This window comes from Bison bison, unplaced genomic scaffold (genome assembly GCF_000754665.1).
Source record: "Bison bison bison isolate TAMUID 2011002044 unplaced genomic scaffold, Bison_UMD1.0 scf7180017864327, whole genome shotgun sequence".
NCBI classification, from domain to species: domain Eukaryota; kingdom Metazoa; phylum Chordata; class Mammalia; order Artiodactyla; family Bovidae; genus Bison; species Bison bison.
The window spans coordinates 7,256,018-7,274,396 of NW_011494899.1; the positions used below are offsets into that span (position 1 = coordinate 7,256,018).

Here is an 18,379-nt window from a genome sequence, read left to right on the forward strand (position 1 = left end):
CATCTTTGTTTCTGATGGTAGAAGTCAAATCCACCTGCTGTTTGGGGGAAGTTTTCTCAGTATATTTCTTGTTCGCTGTCTTATTTCAGATGAGAGCTGCTACTAATCCATGAGCAATTCCAATAATGCTCAGGTAGTATTATAGCGCCGACTCTTTATGTCTGACTCTTTGCGACCCCATGGACTGTAGCCTACAAGGCTCCTCTGTCCATGGAATTTTCCAGGCAAGAGTACTGGAGTGGGTTGCCATTTCCTTCTCCAGGGGATCTTCCCTACGCAGGGATCGAACCCAGGTCTCCCGCATTGCAGGCAGATGCTTTACCGTCTGAGCCATCAGGGAAGTCACTAATATTATAGTGCCAGTCTTATCAAGAGTAATCTTGATACTCTTACTCTTAATAAGTATTACTCTTGATAAGACAAGGAAAAACAAGTAGAAGTTTTCTCAAAGTGCACTTGAAAATAAGAATGACTATTACATTTTTTACTGTATTTTTTAATACAGTCATGTCAAGAAAGAACTAAAAATAGGACGTTGACCTTTTACCTCCTTTTTGTGAGCTGAGTTCACGTAAACCCTAATTTTATATTTGTTATCCTTTTGGTGTTTTTCAGGGCAGTTTCCCATTCATGCTTTTCACAGCAGAGCTATCAACAATTGACTCTCACACCTCAGCATGTCCCAAGACAAACTCATCACCATCTCTTTAAGCCTGTTCTTTTGGACTCTTCTAGTTTGTTTTGGAAAGTTCATCACTTGGGGTTATACCCAACATGCCCTTCTCCATCGCTCCTAACAAAAATAAGTTGCCACGTCCTCTTATTCTACCTCGGCAGTATCTCTGACAATCACTCCTTCTCTGCAGTTCTCACTGCCTACATCCTAGTTCAGGCCCATCTTGTCTCCCACTTGTGCCCCTGGAATTACCTCAGCCCTATTTCCCTTTAACTCCTAAATTCCAACATTTACCAAGATTTCTAAAGCCCAGCTCAAAGCATGTCATCTCTCAGCTCAAAAACCCTCAGTTCCTCCCCATCACCTAATAAACAAAATCCAGACTCTTTAGCCTGACAGTCAAAGCCCACCCATGCTGTGACCCCAATATAATGTCATAATGTGATCTCCCTACTCCCTTCCATGTACTACAGTCAAAATGTACTAGTTGTCCCCCAAATACGCCCTGCCCATCTTAGCATCTGGCCTTTGTCTCTGGTGTTTTTGTCTCTTTAACTTCTTGCTAATTGAAATATGACCCATCCTTCAAGTCCCAGTCACAACCACTGCCTCTTCCATGAAGACTTTCTGCATTTTCCAGCAGGAAATAATCTTTTAGTCCTTGTATATACTTTTTTGTATTTTTGTTTTAATCCTTACTACAGCTAATATTGCAAGCTTGTTTGTGTAAGTGTGTGTGTCAATATCTTGTATCTGCTCAGATAATAAAGTTCATTTCATTGATGAACAGATATTTCTTGAGTACCTACTATGTGCTAGTAATTCAGAAAACAGAGAGTAAGCTGAACAATAGAGTACCCATTTTAAATGCCCAGCTTACAGCACCCAGCCTGTATGTTACACTTTGTAAGCACTCAGTGATTCCTTGCCAAACTCATGGCTAAATTCCTAATTGATTTGAAAAATGAATTTCCAGAAATTTTGACTTTCAGACCAGAAAAGCAAAAATGGAAATTAAGTTTAAAAGGCTTCAGAGCAGCTGAACTAGGAGTTCATAACATATATGTATTTGTCTCTTGTGCAGTTTAGCCCTGGAGACCCTGGCAAGCCCTCACACGGAGCCCTTTGCTCTCAGATTACACACATCTTTAACAATAATAATCATGACAACAACCACAGCAAGCTCCAGTATTTGATTTACAAGCTCATTTCAGATGAGGAGCAGCAAATTAGGAGCAGGGAATAGACATGGCATAATCAGTCACATTGGCATCAGTGAGACTGACAGTCTAGCAACAAGGGAGGACCCCAAAAAAGCTAAAAAACAAAGCAACAATAAAAAAAAAATAAAACAGTGATCCGCAGCCATTTAGAATAGAGACAAACAGTTCTGCATACCTCCAAAGAGCCTGAGGGCTTCTCGGCGTAATAGCACAATACTACAAGTTGGATAATGTTTATAATGCATTATTTTAGAAGGCAGGGAAGATTAATATACTGGAAATGTTTCCATATAAGATAATTAAAACTCTTGGTATTTAAAAGGATAAATCCTCAGCCATCTATTAAACTCATTTGTCCAGAACAACCCTCTTGCACCCCCACCCATAGGCTTTGGAGCCAGGCTTTTATTGTACTTCCTTGCATTACTTGATTCATTTGCTCAGAACATTCGTTGGCTCTCAGCATTTAGTTTAATCTTCATTAGGTAAGTTTTATTCCCATTTTATTTGCACAATACTCTACAAGGGCCAGTAGAGAACACAACAGATTGGAAAAGTCTAGACCCTAGGTTTGGCTTGGAGATGCTCAAGGTCTTGTTAAGGAAATAAACTTTATATCCTCGAACCACATGAAGACACAGTAGAGAAATGCAAATAAGTGTATACTGTGAAACAAACTTTGCAATGAAAGATCATTTGGGAAATAACTAGGCCTAATCAAGATTACTTTGATATGAGCCTCTGAGCCAGAAGTGGAAGCTTTGGAGTAAAGAAAACAGCACAAAGAGTGCCTACCGGAGGCAAGAAAGAACAAATCATGTGCTGGTAGTGGCCAAGAGCCAGACTGACAGACTGAGACTGAGGCCCCTGCTTGAGGATGACAAGAGATAAGTTTGAAGTGTTCCACCTTCTTGTATTAATACTAATCCCTTTGTATTAAAACAAATCATCTTTCTTAAATCATGTCTTAGTCTATTCAGGCTGCCATAACAAAGTAAGATAGACTGAGTGACTTAAACAAAAACATATTTATTCTCACACTTCTAGAGGCTGGGAAGTCCAAGATCTAAGGAGCCATGTTTCTGGTGAGAGCTTCTTCCTGATTCATAGACAGACACCTTCTTGCTGTGTCCTCACATTGGGGAGAAAGAGAGCAAGCTCTCTGGTGTCTCTTCTTATAAGCACACTAATAACATCATGAAGGCCCCACCCTCATGACCTCATCTAACTCTGATTACCTCCCCAAAGCTCCATCTCCAGATATCATCACACTGGAGGGTAGGCCTTAACAGATGAATTCGGTAAGATTGGGGGTTGTGGGTGGAGTCACAACATTTGGTGCATAACAGGTCATTTGAATGTAAATCTCTGCATCTTTAGAAAAGCTCAAAAAATCAAGTTTGACATACAGACTAGTATTTGTCTTCAGGGTTTCCCAGATGCCCATGGTGGTAAAGAACCTGTGTGCCAGTGCAGGAGACATAAGAGATGTGGGTTTGATCCCTGGGTTGGGAATATCCCCTGGAGGGCGGCATGGCAACCCACCTCAGTATTCTTGCCTGGAGAATCCCATGAACAGAGGAAACTGGCAGGCTACAATCCTTAGGGTCGAAAAGAGACGCTACTGAAGCGGCTTCGTGCACACACACATTTGTCTTCAATCATGTCATCTTACAAGAGAATTTGTGTAACAGCTAGTTACAAGCTACGAAGCTGACTTGATTTGCTTCCTCTACATTCATTTTACAAAAAGAAAAAAATCATAGGAAGTAAAGTTGTCCTTTGGTTAGGAGCTCTGGAAATGCTCTCCTTCTAGAAGACATCATCCGGTGTATTTGAAGCTTTGGATGATGGCTAACAGATTCATGAGTTCAGTTCAGTTCAGTCACTCAGTCGTGTCCGACTCTTTGCGACCCCATGAATCGCAGCACGCCAGGCCTCCCTGTCCATCACCAACTCCCGGAGCATGCTCCAACTCATGCCCATTGAGTCAGTGGTGCCATTCAACCATCTCATCCTCTGTCATCCCCTTCTCCTCCTGCCTTCAATCTTTCCCAGCATCAGGGTCTTTTCCAGTGAGTCAGTTCTTCACGTCAGGTGGCCAAAGTATAAACACAAATAATGGACTGAAACTTTCTACAGCTTGTTAACTGGTGAAGACTGGAGATTTGTCAGTCTGTTAAAATGGGGTTCTAATAACTGTGCTTTTATCTAAACTGTACACTCTGGGAGCGTGGGGTAAGTGTTTTCCCCAAGAGTCTAAACCATCACCCACCACTGAAATGGGACTTAGTATTAAGCAAAAACCAATAAATGATTGAATGCCAGACAAATTGACTTGTTAACATTTGATTAAAGTAAAATTCTATGTTTCTCAAAATTACCCTGAATTGGCTGAGATGCTTATGACTGATGGATTATGCCTATTTAACAAATTAAATGCAAACCACAAAATCAGGGATTTTAAACTAATTTTTTCACAGACACGTTTGTTGTAAATCCAGTACATGTATCCTGTTGAATTGGCTGCTTTGTGTAATTGAGAGCCAATTTCAACGTTCACATGACAATGAAAATCTCAAGCTTAAATTTATTAATATGTTGCCTTGGCAGAACACCAGGCTTCTTAGTAGCGAAATTGGAGAGAATGGATATTAGTCTCCAAAGATTTGAGTTTGATTTTGAAAATAAACTGATGTTGTTCTTTAAAAGATCATTCATAAGGAAATATAACTGTAGAGATGTGGACTAGAAAGCAATTTAAATGAAAAATATTTCAAAGGACAGAGAAAGTTTCAGCATGGTATTTGGTTGGAAGGCCCAGGGATCAAAATATTTAACTGTTTTAAGTCCCACCTGAGCAATTCAAATCCTGAATCATTGCTCATGCATCTATCTGATAACTCCTAATCTAGACATACTTAACAAAGAATTTGTCAAACACACTAGAATAGGGAACAGAAGAACTACATATTCAACCAGACAGATCCCAGAAAAGGAGAATTCGTCATTTCTAACGGCCAAGATTGTAATGTATTTCGCACACACCAGGTATCCATCCAGCACTGTCAAGTGACAAATAATAAGGATTATCTAATCCTTATAAAAAGCCCATTGAGCAGATAAGGGAACTAAGGCTTAAAAATAGGTTAAGCAAATTACCCCAAATCAACAAGCCTGTAAATGGCAAAGGCAAGATTTTAGCCATTGTTAGTGACCACTCCACTTTGTTTCACTGCTCCTCAAGAGGTGGTCCTTGAACTGGCAACATCAGCATCGCCTGGGAACTTGTTGGAAATCAAAGTTCCGAACTCTACACAGACTTCCTGAATGACAATCACTGGCTGTGGGGCCCAGGAATCTGTTTTAACTAGCTCTGCAGGAAATTCTAATGCACACTAAAGTCTGAGAAGTACAACTCTATCCTACTCTATTTCTCCAAACTTTAGCAAATATATATATTTCACTTTGCCAAAAATTAACATCACATCCGTTTCTTTGTTTGAACCATAATCACTAGACCAGCAACCTTAATTCTGACAAATAGAACACATAAAATGAGCCCCAAGGAAAACAGCACAATGCCATTATTATCCATCTATAATATAAACGAGGACTACAGTGATTGGAATTCTTTCAAGACCTGACTACGCATATTGATTTAGGATTAGAATAGTAATCACTTAGCTCATTCTAAGCTTTAACAGATAAAATAGATTTTAAATATAAGCTCAGAAATGAGTATCTTGCCAAGAGGGCAAGAGTAACCATCCAATGTGCTGTGACAAAAGTGAAATATAATACATGAAAAGGGCAATCAGAATTCCAATCTATTGCTTTGAATGATTGTCTTGCCGGGAAATGAAATGTATTGACATTGCTGCTGAGCTGTCATTAACATGTTATGCAGACATTGAGATTTTTCTAAGCAAAGTTACTGGAAGTCATTCAAATATTTATAATGGTGTAATGGGTGAACTGGAGACTTTCTCTTTCAGGAAAAAAAAAAAATGTGTTCCAAGCTCCTTGATGAGAAAATATTTGGAATAAAGCACAATAGATTTATATACAGACTTATAGGGTTGAAATTGATTTTTGTTTCCCTGGGAATTTAAGAATCTTTTTAATAGTGGAGAGCTGGTGTACAGCTGCAAGAGGTTGGCTTAATACGGAGCCAATATTTATGCTTTCTTGATAGAACAAATGAGAGTCCTCGCTCTGTTTTCTATCTTACTTTTGTTGAAAGTCTGGCAACACTGGGATATAATACTTGCTTCTTCAAAATGTTTCTAAATTGTTCACTGTTTTGCATTTAATCTTGAGGCTGCTTTATTTATAATATTATTAAACCTCAAAGAAACCCATATGGTGGAAGGGAATGGAGAAATTTTGTGATTTCACTGTTTTGTTTTTCTTTAATAGAATTTATGTGAAACCAAAAATCATTCAAGTTTGTGTTTTTATTTTCAAGTAGTGTGTCCATGCCTTGCAACAGGGTGCCTTAAACAGATGGATAAAGTATAGAACATAATAAATTTTATGACTAATATGTAATTCTGCAGAAATTGCCCTCTTTCTAACAGGTGAGTGAAGGTTTATATAGAGATTTGTTACCTCTATATTTAAATTAAGAAACTACAACCTTGAAAAAATATAAACATATCTTTGTCCAAATGCATATCCAACACGTAACTACCAGCAGCCTCTATTTCTTAATAATTTCTAGGTTTACTCCAGCCTTACTTATTTATTCCTACTGCTTACCATTTGTCTACTATATTGAGGATCTACTACAGGCCAGTATTATGCTTGTGTTTTACTTGGATATCAGGTATACAGGCGCAGTACTTTGACATATGATAAGCACTCTAGCAAATATTATTATCTATATACAACTGCCAAAAACACAGAATTTGTCTGTAAACAGTAATTTATGCTTCTTGGATCCTAGGTCTCACTGGCAGAGTTTTGAAGTCATCTGTACCATCTTTTAGCATGCATAACTGGAATCCAACTGGTCAGTGTAAGGTAGTAGCTAAAATCATGGACACTGGTACCAGAAAACCATGATTCCAGTCCGTGTTCTACTGCTTACTACCTGTGTGACCCTGAACCAGACATTTCAGCTTTCTATGCCCTGTTTCCTATTTCAGAGTTGTTGTACAGATTTACTCAGAGACTGCTTGGAAAAGTGTTTGGTGTGGGGTAGGTGGTCAATGTTTGGTAGCCATCATTGTTATTCTCTGGGCCCATTAAATCACCTGTAAACAGATGTAATAAACAAACCTATGGAAGGCTAGACAGTAAAGAATCCACCTGCAATGCGGGAGACCTAGGTTCAGTCCCTGGGTTGGGAAGATCTCATGGAGGAGGGTATGGCAACCCACTTCAGTATTCTTGCCTGGAGAATCCCCATGGACAGAGGAGCCTGGCAGGCTACAGTCTACGAGGTCGCAAAGAGTCAGACACGACTGAGAGACTAAGAACACAGCACACATGGAAGGCTAGAGGTTCTGTGAGGCCAAGAACCATGTACGTCTTTTCACTATTGGATCCTAGCACAGAGCTTAGATGCCTGTCTCACAAATAAAAAGTTAAGTAAATTAATACATGAAATATATATATATAAAGCAATTGGCACAGCGCCTGGCACATAGCAAGTGTTCAATAGATGAGGGCTGTTTTAAGTATATTTAACTATTTTGTGAACTCCATTAATAGAGTTTTAGTTCAAATCTGACCTCTGTCCATAATACTGGTAAGTCTTTAGGGGAAGTCTTTACTCCTTGGAACTAAGACCTCCAGGGGGCTCTGTCCAGTTGCATTATGGAATAGCTCCTTAAGCCTTGACTAGAAAGGAGTTAGTGGTAAGGGCATTGGGCCAGAAATACAGAAGATTTAAGATTCAAGTCCTGGCTTTACAGTTACCTAGTTATATGGCCTTGGACAAGTCATTTCACCTCTTTGGGTCTGTTTCCTCTGTAGTAAGATGAATGGCTTGGACTGAGAGATCCTCTTTGAATTCTGGATCTCTATAATTTTAGAACTGTATCATAATTCTTTGTTTGTGAGCATATAAACAATTTTTATGACTTATCTCTCATATATATAGCATATCTGTCACACACATGTGAGAGCACACTCATGCACACACACACATAAATGTGTATATATGAATCAGCAAAGCCTGCTGTGAATTTTTCACCCAATAGAGGAAATTTTCTTCTAGAACAATGAATTCCTCTCTCCATTTATACCTTTCAGGGTGATGGTGCATGTGAATTATGCATTTAGATTTGGCATCCATATTAGATTAGAACTGAGAAATGTTTCAAAAGGAAGACTTAAGAAAAATTAATGACTTATTTTGTCTGCTCCAGCCTAATGTAATTTCCCTCCTCCACACTAAACAATTTTTCTTGTCTATGCCAATTGTTTGCCATTTCTTAAACATCCAACTGCTCAGATGTGTGTGTGTGCCTTGTCTCCCCATGTAAGAAGAGCTATCACTTACTAAACACCTACTGTTTGCCAGGCACTGTGCTAGGAAATTCTCTAATTCTTTCAGCAATCCTCAAAAATTACAGATGAGGAAACTGAATTTAGGTGTTTAAGTAGGTGCTCAAGTTTGAACCACAGTCATTGGTAAAGCCTGCATTTGAACCTGGCTCTGTCTCATAAGACCCAGTGCCCTATCTTCTCTATAATATCTTTTAAACAGCTGCTTGCCATGTCTAATCCCATCAATCTAAACATTTCCCTGGAAGCAGATCTGTTTATTACATTTATTTGAATCCCATCCTTCCAAACATACACACAGAGTTGTAAACATAATAGGTGCAACATAACAACATAATGTGAAATGTATGTTGAATAAATGGAAGAGAAAAAAAGGACATACTGGGCCTTCTTCAGTTTTGTTGCCTCATTTCTCTCTTAGAGTTCTTTTTTTTTTTTTGGATCAAAACAGGAAGTGGTAAGGCTGTCACATGAGTACAAGTCATTGAGTGGTGACAAGTGCCAATCTGGCTCTAAGGCATTAAGGAAGTCAAAACTTAGTTCTCTCTATTTCTTTCCCAGCATTTACAGACCTAAGCATCAGCCACCCCATCCTAGGCAGCCTCTATAGGTAATAGACTGGTTAGCCTAATCCTAACCAGGCATGGGGATCCCTAGACCTTTTCACATTCTACACCAAAGAGTTTTCTCTGGGTTTACTAAAGTATATTTTGGGAGAAGTTGACCAGCTCTTTGGTTTTGTTACCACTCATATGTATTTCAAGGACTATAAAAGTGAGAGATTAAACAAGCCATTATTTCTGATCATGGAGATGAGAGAGCTCATACTTAAACAGAGTAGTAGATTCAATTTTGGAATCTACTGGGTACTCTTGAAAAGTAGGTAGTCATGATCAATCTAGGAAGCTTGCCTTAAACTTAGCACTTGAATTAGGCAAGTTTAAACTGACAATGATGGAGAAGGCAATGGCACTCCACTCCGGTACTCTTGCCTGGAAAATCCCATGGATGGAGGAGCCTGGTGGGCTGCAGTCCATGGGGTCGAGAAGAGTCGGACACGACTAAGCGACTTCACTTTCACTTTTCACTTTCATGCATTGGAGAAGGAAATGGCAACCCACTCCAGTGTTCTTGCCTGGAGAATCCCAGGGGCAGGGGAGCCTGGTGGGCTGCCGTCTATGGGGTCACACAGAGTCGGACACGACTGAAGTGATTTAGCAGCAGCAGCAGCAAACTGACAATGATAAAAAACAGCCTTCAACTTTCTCTATTTTTAGGACCAATCTCATTTTTAATAAGGTAAAAAAAAAAAAAAGGGAAAAAGTCTAGAGGAAAAAACTCCTCTTTTTGCCATGTGATGTTCCACGAGTGTAGCTGTAGAAAAGTTCTTGTCAGTTGAATAAAAACCACATTTGATAGAGAAAAAAAAAGTTTATGGCTGACACATGCAATAGTGTAATGCAAGTATTCTTGGTTAGTCAATGATGCCCTAAATAGTATCTCAGAGACCCAAGTTCTTTTGTCTTTGAAGTGTTACCTCTTTGAGATCTTCAAAGACTTCTCCACTAAGCTGCAGGAGGGAAAGAGAGAGACTGGAAGACTGGACAATTAAGCAAAAAGTTTTGTAGACCAGACTTAGATATATATCATTTCCCACCCACGTTTTATTGGCCAGAATCAGTCATATGGTCCTACCTAACTTCAGGGAAGACTGGGAAAAGCAGTCCAGCAGAGTGCCCAGTAAGAAAAGGAACTAGGGTAGAGTGAACTCACAGCAGCCTGCCATAGCTCTACATGTGTACTTCCCATCCAGCATCATGCTGCTAGCAGGTTTCCATGTAAAGGCCAATAAATGGTTGCTCTTGTTGTTAACAATTAGTACATCTGATACAATCTAGTAACCATTATCTGAGACTATATGGAGCAAAGCCAAGTGTTAATTGTGGGCCATGATAAATAAGACAGGACCTCACTCCCTAAGAATTGTATTCTAAAATAGAACTCTTTAAAAAATAAAATAGAAACTCTTAACCAACTCTTTTTTTTTTTTGTTCCATGCCACGTGGCTTGTGGGATCTTAGTTCTTTGACCAGGGATTGAACCCAGGGCCCCTACTGTGAGACCACTGAGACCTAACCACTGGACTGACAGGGAATTCCCTTTTTTTCTTTTATTTTCTCAACCAACTCCAAAATGGAAAAAAATAAGGTAAAGATAAAAATAGAGGTGAAATTCTTTTGTAAATAACATACATTTCATTATATGTCTGTTTACCCCAGCTTTAAGTCACTCAAGACTGAGACCTGATAACATACCTTTGTGTCTGTGGTCTTTATTCAGTGCCTGGCATATAATGGGTATTTTATTTTATTTTATTTTATTTTTTTGATAAACAAGCAGTTTAATTTTCTCTGGGTATCTGTAAAACACTTAGGGCCAACGTAGGAAAAAATAAAATAAAATAAAGCCTCCTGTGAAAAAATTACACTTACAAAAGAAAGGCCTGAGAGGGATTAGCGCCTTAGCCCCTCGGAGCTACAGCAGCTCTGATTGGTCCAAGGAAGTGAGTAGATATTGGGAGGCTACGACAGGAGGAAAAACAATGAGAAATCACTGAGGGAGAGGGCCTCGAAGTGGGCCTCGAGGGGGCACTGGAGGTCGGGGAGTGGGTCTGGGTGGAGGGAGGGGCCCCCCGCTGGTAGCCATAGGGTGGAGGCCGTGGAGGGCCAGTGTATCCATGAGGAGGCATCAGTGGAGGAGGTCCACGCATACCATGCGGAGGCATAGGACCTGGGTGACCCATAGGAGAGCCAAACGGAGGCCCTCGGGGGGGCATCCCCATTGGAGGAGGTTCAGGATGAGGCATTCCAGGTGGTGGTCGGGGTGGTGGCTGCCCCCCAGAGCCAGGGGGCCCAGCGTGGGGGTGCCCTAAGCCATGAGGGCCATGGTGGGCCAGCTGCATCTGAGACATCCCTGGATGGGGCATCCCACCTGGTGGGAATGGGTGAGGATGTGAGTGTCCGTGTCCAGGATGTCCAGCCCCTGGGGTTCCCGCTGATGGGGGGCCATGTCCTCCAGCCCCAGGAGGCATAGATGGTGGTGGCATGGCTGGGGGTATCCCAGGAGGAAGGGCTCCAGGAGGCGGTACTGGAGGTGGGAAGGAGCCAGGAGGAGGCATGCCTGGTGGAGGAAGCCCAGATCCCAATGATGATACCACAGGATTGGGAGCAGATGGTGGAGGCGGTGCATCTGCAAACAGCTGATGAGGGCGGTCAGGCTGGGAGAGTGGGTTCTGTGCTGCCAGAAGTCTTTCAGTGGCTGAGCCATGGCGCTCACCCTTGGAGTCCTTCTTGAATGCATAGGACACAGTGATTGGGCGGTTACAGAGGTACTGCCCATTCATGGCCTCAATCGCTGCATCCGAAGCATCAAATGAAGCAAAATTAATAAAGGCATAACCTTTGGAGTTGCCTGTGTCAGGGTCCCGCATAATCTTAGGGGTTTGTAAGATGACCCCAAAGGCGCTAAAAGTATCATAAAGCAACTTCTCATCAATCTCTGGGTCCAGGTTCCCAATAAAAATGTTAGGCCCCACATCCAGGTTTTTGTTGTGAGCTGATGCTTTGTTCACCCGTATTGGCTTCCCATAGAGTTTGATCATGTTCATGATCTTAATGGCATAGTCAGCATCTTCCTCACTCAAGAATTCCACAAAGCCATAGCCTTGGTGCTGACCAGTGACTCTATCTTTTGGCATGTGCGTGTTCACTACTGGCCCTGCCTGGAGAAATAGTTCCCACAACAGTGGTTCGCTAACCTTCTCATAGAGGCCCCCCACGTACACAGTGGCATCCTGGTTTCGCTCGGAGATCGTCCCGGCCGCCATGGTGAAACCGCTCCCGCCGCTCCTAGTGGGTATTTTAGAAGTGATTTTTAAGGAAACAAAATAAAGAACCATGTTGACGTTGTGCAGAGAAGGAAAAATTAATTATGACTATATAACTTTATATATATTTATACAACTTTAGGAGATGCAATTCACACTGTAGTCATTGTAAACAGCTCTCCTTAAAGTTGTGTAGTACATGTCCTGCACAGCAGTAAGAGGCAGCCCTGTGCAAAAGAGCAACCAGAAAATGCATCCAGGGGACGATGAACATTGAACTGAGTTTTGGCATGTATTAATACAAAGGATTTCTACGTTTGAAAAAGGAAAACAAAGCCATTTTATGCTGAGAAAAGAGCCCACTCAGAAATGAGAGTCCTCGAAAGGGAACTCATAGACCAGGTTAGCTGGGAGTTATAAAGGAGGAGTTACTTTGTTCCTCAACAATGAGTGGTATTGATTGCCGCAGTGAGAAGTGTGAAGTGACTCATTTTAGGAAGGCCATTCTGGCCATCATGTGGAAGGTGGAGGAAAGAAAGGCTAAGTAAGAAGACCACATGGGAGACCACCATCATAATGCAGCTGAGAGATGACACAGAACTAACCAGAACCATGACAGTGGAGAGAAAAAAGAGGATTTTGTGACTTACTGGCTGCCCCAGATAAGAGAGAAGAGTGAAAAATTACTCCAAGGTGACTTGGTAGACAGTGGGAGCAATTAATTGCAAAAGAGAACAGGAGTTTTTAAAAAGGAGATGATGTGTTCAGTTCAGTATGTGTTGCATTTGAAGTGTATTGCCAGTAGGACTTCTATGTAAATCTATATAAATACCAGGTCCAGAACTCAGAAAAGAGGTAAGATGATTTCTGAACTATCAACCCATCGTCAGTGGCTGGAACCATATAAGCCAGGTAGACAATATAGGGCAATAGTTCTTCACACAGTTGTATGTACGCATGGAGAGAGAGGTTGGTCTGGTTTACCTATTTTTGTGTAACAGCTACCCCAAACTTAATGGTTTAACACAATCATTTATTTTGCTCATGATCTTGTGGGCCAAGATTTTGGTAAGGACTAGGCTATATAGTTTTGCTCCACATGGTATTAACTTTAATGGTTGGGCCTGGAGGAGCCACTTTCAAGATGGTTCTTCATTTACACATGGTGCCTCAGTGTTCTACACGTGAGGTCTTATCCTTTGGGCTGCTCCATATGACTTGAGTTTCATAGTCTCAGGATCTCTGGTCATACTTCTTACAAGAGGCAGGAGTAAAGCTACCAGGTCCGTCAAGGACCATGTCCAGGACCGGCCGTCTCACTTCTATTAACTTTGTAGAACCTAACCACATCCAAGAGGCTGAGAAATAGATTCTGCTTCTTGGTGGGTAAAATGACACAGTCACATTGTGGAAGGGCATGTGAAATGAGAAATAGTGGGGGTTATCTTTGGAAAATACTAAATGCTACCAGAGTGTCCACCAAAGTCACATGAGGAGCTTTTTCAAATCATGACTATTATGCTTCCAAGCTTTAAATAGGTTCTATGAGGAATTCTGATACATATTTCTACCTCAGACCCACTGGTATAGAACAGAAAGAAAAAGTGGCTCAGGGCCAAAATGTAAAAAGGAAAAACAACTCTGAGTAGGGAGTTTCTGCTGATAGGCCAGAGATGAAAGAAATGAGCTCAAAGCATGATGGGAGCCAAGGGAAGAGATGGTTTCAAGGAGGATGTGGTCAGAAGAACCAATGCTATAGAAACCATGAGAATGACGAGAACTAGGCAGAGGAGTCCAAATATAGCTTTAAAAGCTCTCCAGGAACTTCCTTGGTGGTCCAGCGGTTAAGAATCTGCCTTCAGGGCTGCATGAGTTTGATTCCTCGTTCAGGAAGATTCCACGTGCTGCATAGCAACTAAGCCCCTGTGCCACTACTGAGCCCTGTGCCTAGAGCCCGCGCTTCACAATAAGAGAAGTCACTAAAATGAGAATCCCACACACTGCCATGAAGAGTAGCCTCCGCTTGCCACAGCTAGGGAAAGCTCGTGTGCAAAATCGAAGACCCAGTGCAGCCAGAAAAAATAAATAAATAAGTAAAATACTTTTAAGAAAAAAAGGTCTCTCCACATCTCTGTTTCAGTTGGGGTTGGAATCCAGAATCAAGCTTAAAAACTGAGTTTTCAACCATAATAGGTTCCATTTTGTCCCCCAGTAGTTTGGCTATCCCCAAGAAACCCTATTTGTTAGGGCTGGAATAACAGCTCTCTGACAGCAATACCTAAACTGAAATGAGAAAGGTTGCTGACAGACTTTACAGGTAAATTTTGAACTTCAAAAAAATGGAGATGTTTCCCTTCTACTCCTCCCTTTTATCTTTGTAACTAAGTTCTTTGGCAGTTACATTGGTACTTTTCTTTGTTTGGGATATGAAGTCAAAATCAGTGTATTGGCTGACTCTTGCTGTATAACAAATCGTCCCAAAGTCGATGACTTATAATGAAGGGTCTGCACGCTACAGTCTGTGAGCCAGACACTTGTCTTTGTAAATGTAGCTTTATTTGGATATAGCTGTGCCTGTTAATTTACATGTTATCTGCCTTATATGTTTGTCTGTTTTTCACACTACAATAAACTACCACTTTTCTGGTGACTCAGTGGTAAAGAATCCTCCTGCCATTGCAGGAGACATGGGTTTCATCCCTGGGTTGGGAAGGTCTCCTGGAGAAGGAAATAGCTACCCACTGCAGTATTCTTGCCTGGGAAATCCCATGGACAGAGGAGCCTGGTGGGCTACAGTCCAAGGGATCACAAAAGAGTCAGACACGAGTCAGTCAAACAACAACAACAGCAAACAAAAGAAAGTTACTATAGAGCATAGGCCTCACAAGCCTATAATATTCACTATCTAGCCCTTTAAAAAAAAAGATTTGCTGGAATCTGCTTAAAAAATAAGTATATTTTATTGCTCATGAGTCAGCTGGGTAGTTTTTCTGGTCTCAGTGATGCTCATTCATGATCAGCTGTGGGCTCTGATGCTCAAGTTAGGTTCTGTCATATGTCCTAGTTGACTGGTTTTTGGCTAGTCTGACTTTAGCTGGAGTAACTTGGATCTTCTCCCTGTGACTTTTCATTCTCTATCAGGATGGTGTAGGCTTGTCCTTATGGTGTTAGTAAGATTCCAATAGAACAAGTGGAAACACTTAAGAACTCTTGAGATTAAGGCTCCAAAGTGGTACACCATCACTTCTATCACATCCCACCATTCTACTACATGTGATACTGACCCAGATCCCAGAGGTGATGAGAGGACCTGCTAAGTCATATTGCAAAGGTGTCACCACAGGAAGGCATGAAATATCAGGGCCATCTTTGCAATCCATCTACCACATGGAGCATAGAAAGAACATCAGGCTGAATTGGAGAGAACTGAGTTCACATCCTGAATTGGCTGTAAACTCACTCTGTGACCTTACACAAGTCACTCAAGTCTCTCTGGGCCTTAGGCTCCTTAGCTCTAAAGTCTACATTCATATTAAAAAATACCATATTCTGTTCTTGTTTGCATCCAACAAATGTTTATTTTCTTGAAATACTTTTTAAGGAGACTTGAAAATACTCTCTGTTTTCTAATGTGGTATTACTTGGGGCCAGCATAAGGGAAAAACATCTGCTTTTATTTCATTCCTTTGACAGGGATTCTAAATATTTGCAATTTGCATGAAAAAATTACAACAGTCATACTGGGTTTCTTTCAAATATGAAGAAAGAGAAAAGGTTTTGCAAATGAAAATGATAGAAGCCACCTTAGCAAGAGAATAATCTAAAGATGACGCTTGCTCAGAATGACTCAAAAAGTCCCCAAGTCCTTGTCTTTACCAGGAAGCCCTGGTAGATAGGTAATATAAGACAGATTTAGGTTGATAAACTCTCTGGAAAATTTTGTAAGGAGGGTTATGATGACTGGGTGTGCTTTATGCTTGTCAATCCCTTTCCAAATGAAACTAGTAAGAGTGGTGCAAACCAGGATGTTCCCAGATCAGTCACTGGGAAGATCTCAAGCAGGATCTTTGCTACCCAGCCCCCAACAGGGCTCCCTAGGCATCTACCTTCAGCAAGGCCAAGGCAAAACAGAGTTTACACAGCTGCACCTGGGTTTCATGTAGATCTTCCTTCTTTGCAGTCTGGTTCTCAATGCTACTGCATTGAGATACCTCTGAAGATGGGGAGTCTATTTAGCAGGCTGAGTAGTGTTCAGAGTGTTTATAAGTCAGGATTCTAACCCCCCGCCCCTGCCTCAACATGCATGGACATACACACACACACACACACACACACACAAACACACACATGGGTTTCATGTAGATCTTCCTTCTTTGCAGTCTGGTTCTCAATGCTACTGCATTGGGATACCTCTGAAGATGGGGAGTCTATTTAGCAGACTGAGTAGTGTTCAGAGTGTTTATAAGTCAGGATTCTAACCCCCCGCCCCTGCCTCAACATGCATGGACATACACACACACACACACACACACACACAAACACACACATGGGTTTCATGTAGATCTTCCTTCTTTGCAGTCTGGTTCTCAATGCTACTGCATTGGGATACCTCTGAAGATGGGGAGTCTATTTAGCAGACTGAGTAGTGTTCAGAGTGTTTATAAGTCAGGATTCTAACCCCCCGCCCCTGCCTCAACATGCATGGACATACACACACACACACACACACACACACACACACACACACACAGAAACCTCAGATTCAATTAATGTGTCCAGAATTTTGGAATGTAAAAATCTAGACAGAATTTATTTCAGCACATGTAACCTTTGTGACATTTCAAGAAATAACGTTCATTCTATATCACATGGGGAGAAGGGGCACAAAATAGGTACTTTTTTCAGTTTAGGGTTTTTTAGAGGTCTTGACTTTGTAATGATCTCTCTTCTGAAATGATATTGTGCTTACTATGTTTTCCACAGACTTTGGTATTTAATTGTATATTGTTACGTGTATGTGTGTGACAGTGGCTGAGCATATGGAATATTAACTCTGACACCCACGAGCTCTGTGACTTTGGGCAAAGTATTTGTGGCAAATAGTCTCCAACCATGGCTGTGATCAACTCCTTCCCTCCCTGCCGCTCCTCCGAAGTGAAATGAAAGTTGCTCCATCGTGTCCGACTCTTTGTGACCCTATGGACTATACAGTCCGTGGAATTCTCCAGGCCAGACTACTAGAGTGGGTAGCCTTTCCCTTATCCAGGGGATCTTCCCAATCCAGGGATCAGACCCAAGTCTCCCACATTGCAGGCAGATTCTTTACCAACTGAGCCACAAGGGAAGCCCATCATTAAGAGGTGAATGTGTTTCCTCTTCTCTTAAACCTTGCTGGGCCTGTAACTGCTTTGACCTTTGGATCACAGCAGAAATAATATTATGAGACTTCTGAGGCCAGGCCTTAAGCAAACTGGAAGGTTCCATTTTTTTTTCCTCTTGCACTGCTCCTTCTCAGAGTCCAGCAGCCATCCCAAGAAAGGCAATGGAAGAACATGGATGTGCTCTGATGGGCAGTCCTGGTTGTTCTCCTGGCTGACATTCAGCACCAGTTGCCAACCATGTGAGCAAGCTATCTTGGATGTTCTAGGAAAATGAAATCTTCAGATAAATGTGCTTCATCATGGGCATACAACATCACATGGAGCAGAAGAACTGCCCAGCTGAGCCCAGTCAACTCAGAATCATGAGATATAATAAAATGGTTGTTACTTCAAGCCACCAAGTTTTGGGGTCTTTATTATATAGCAATAGATCTTTGAAATAGTGTTTAACCCTATTTAGATTTGGTTTCTTTCCCTGTAAAATGGGGTCAATAATGGTACCTATGTCATAGGATTGTTTTGAGGATTAAACAAGATGAAATATATGATACAGTACTTAGTGATGTTATGCTATATATTTATGTTATGTTGTACTGATTACATTATTTTATTTTTTTTTAATTTTATTTTTAAACTTTACAATATTGTATTAGTTTTGCCAAATATCAAAATGAATCCGCCACAGGTATACCCT

The 18,379-nt window shown here is 41.2% G+C and overlaps 1 pseudogene; it reads right to left on the minus strand.

The window, feature by feature from the left end:
• Nucleotides 1–10,823: 10,823 nt before the first annotated feature.
• On the minus strand, nucleotides 10,824–12,317 carry LOC104998325 (annotated as a pseudogene).
• Nucleotides 12,318–18,379: the final 6,062 nt, after the last annotated feature.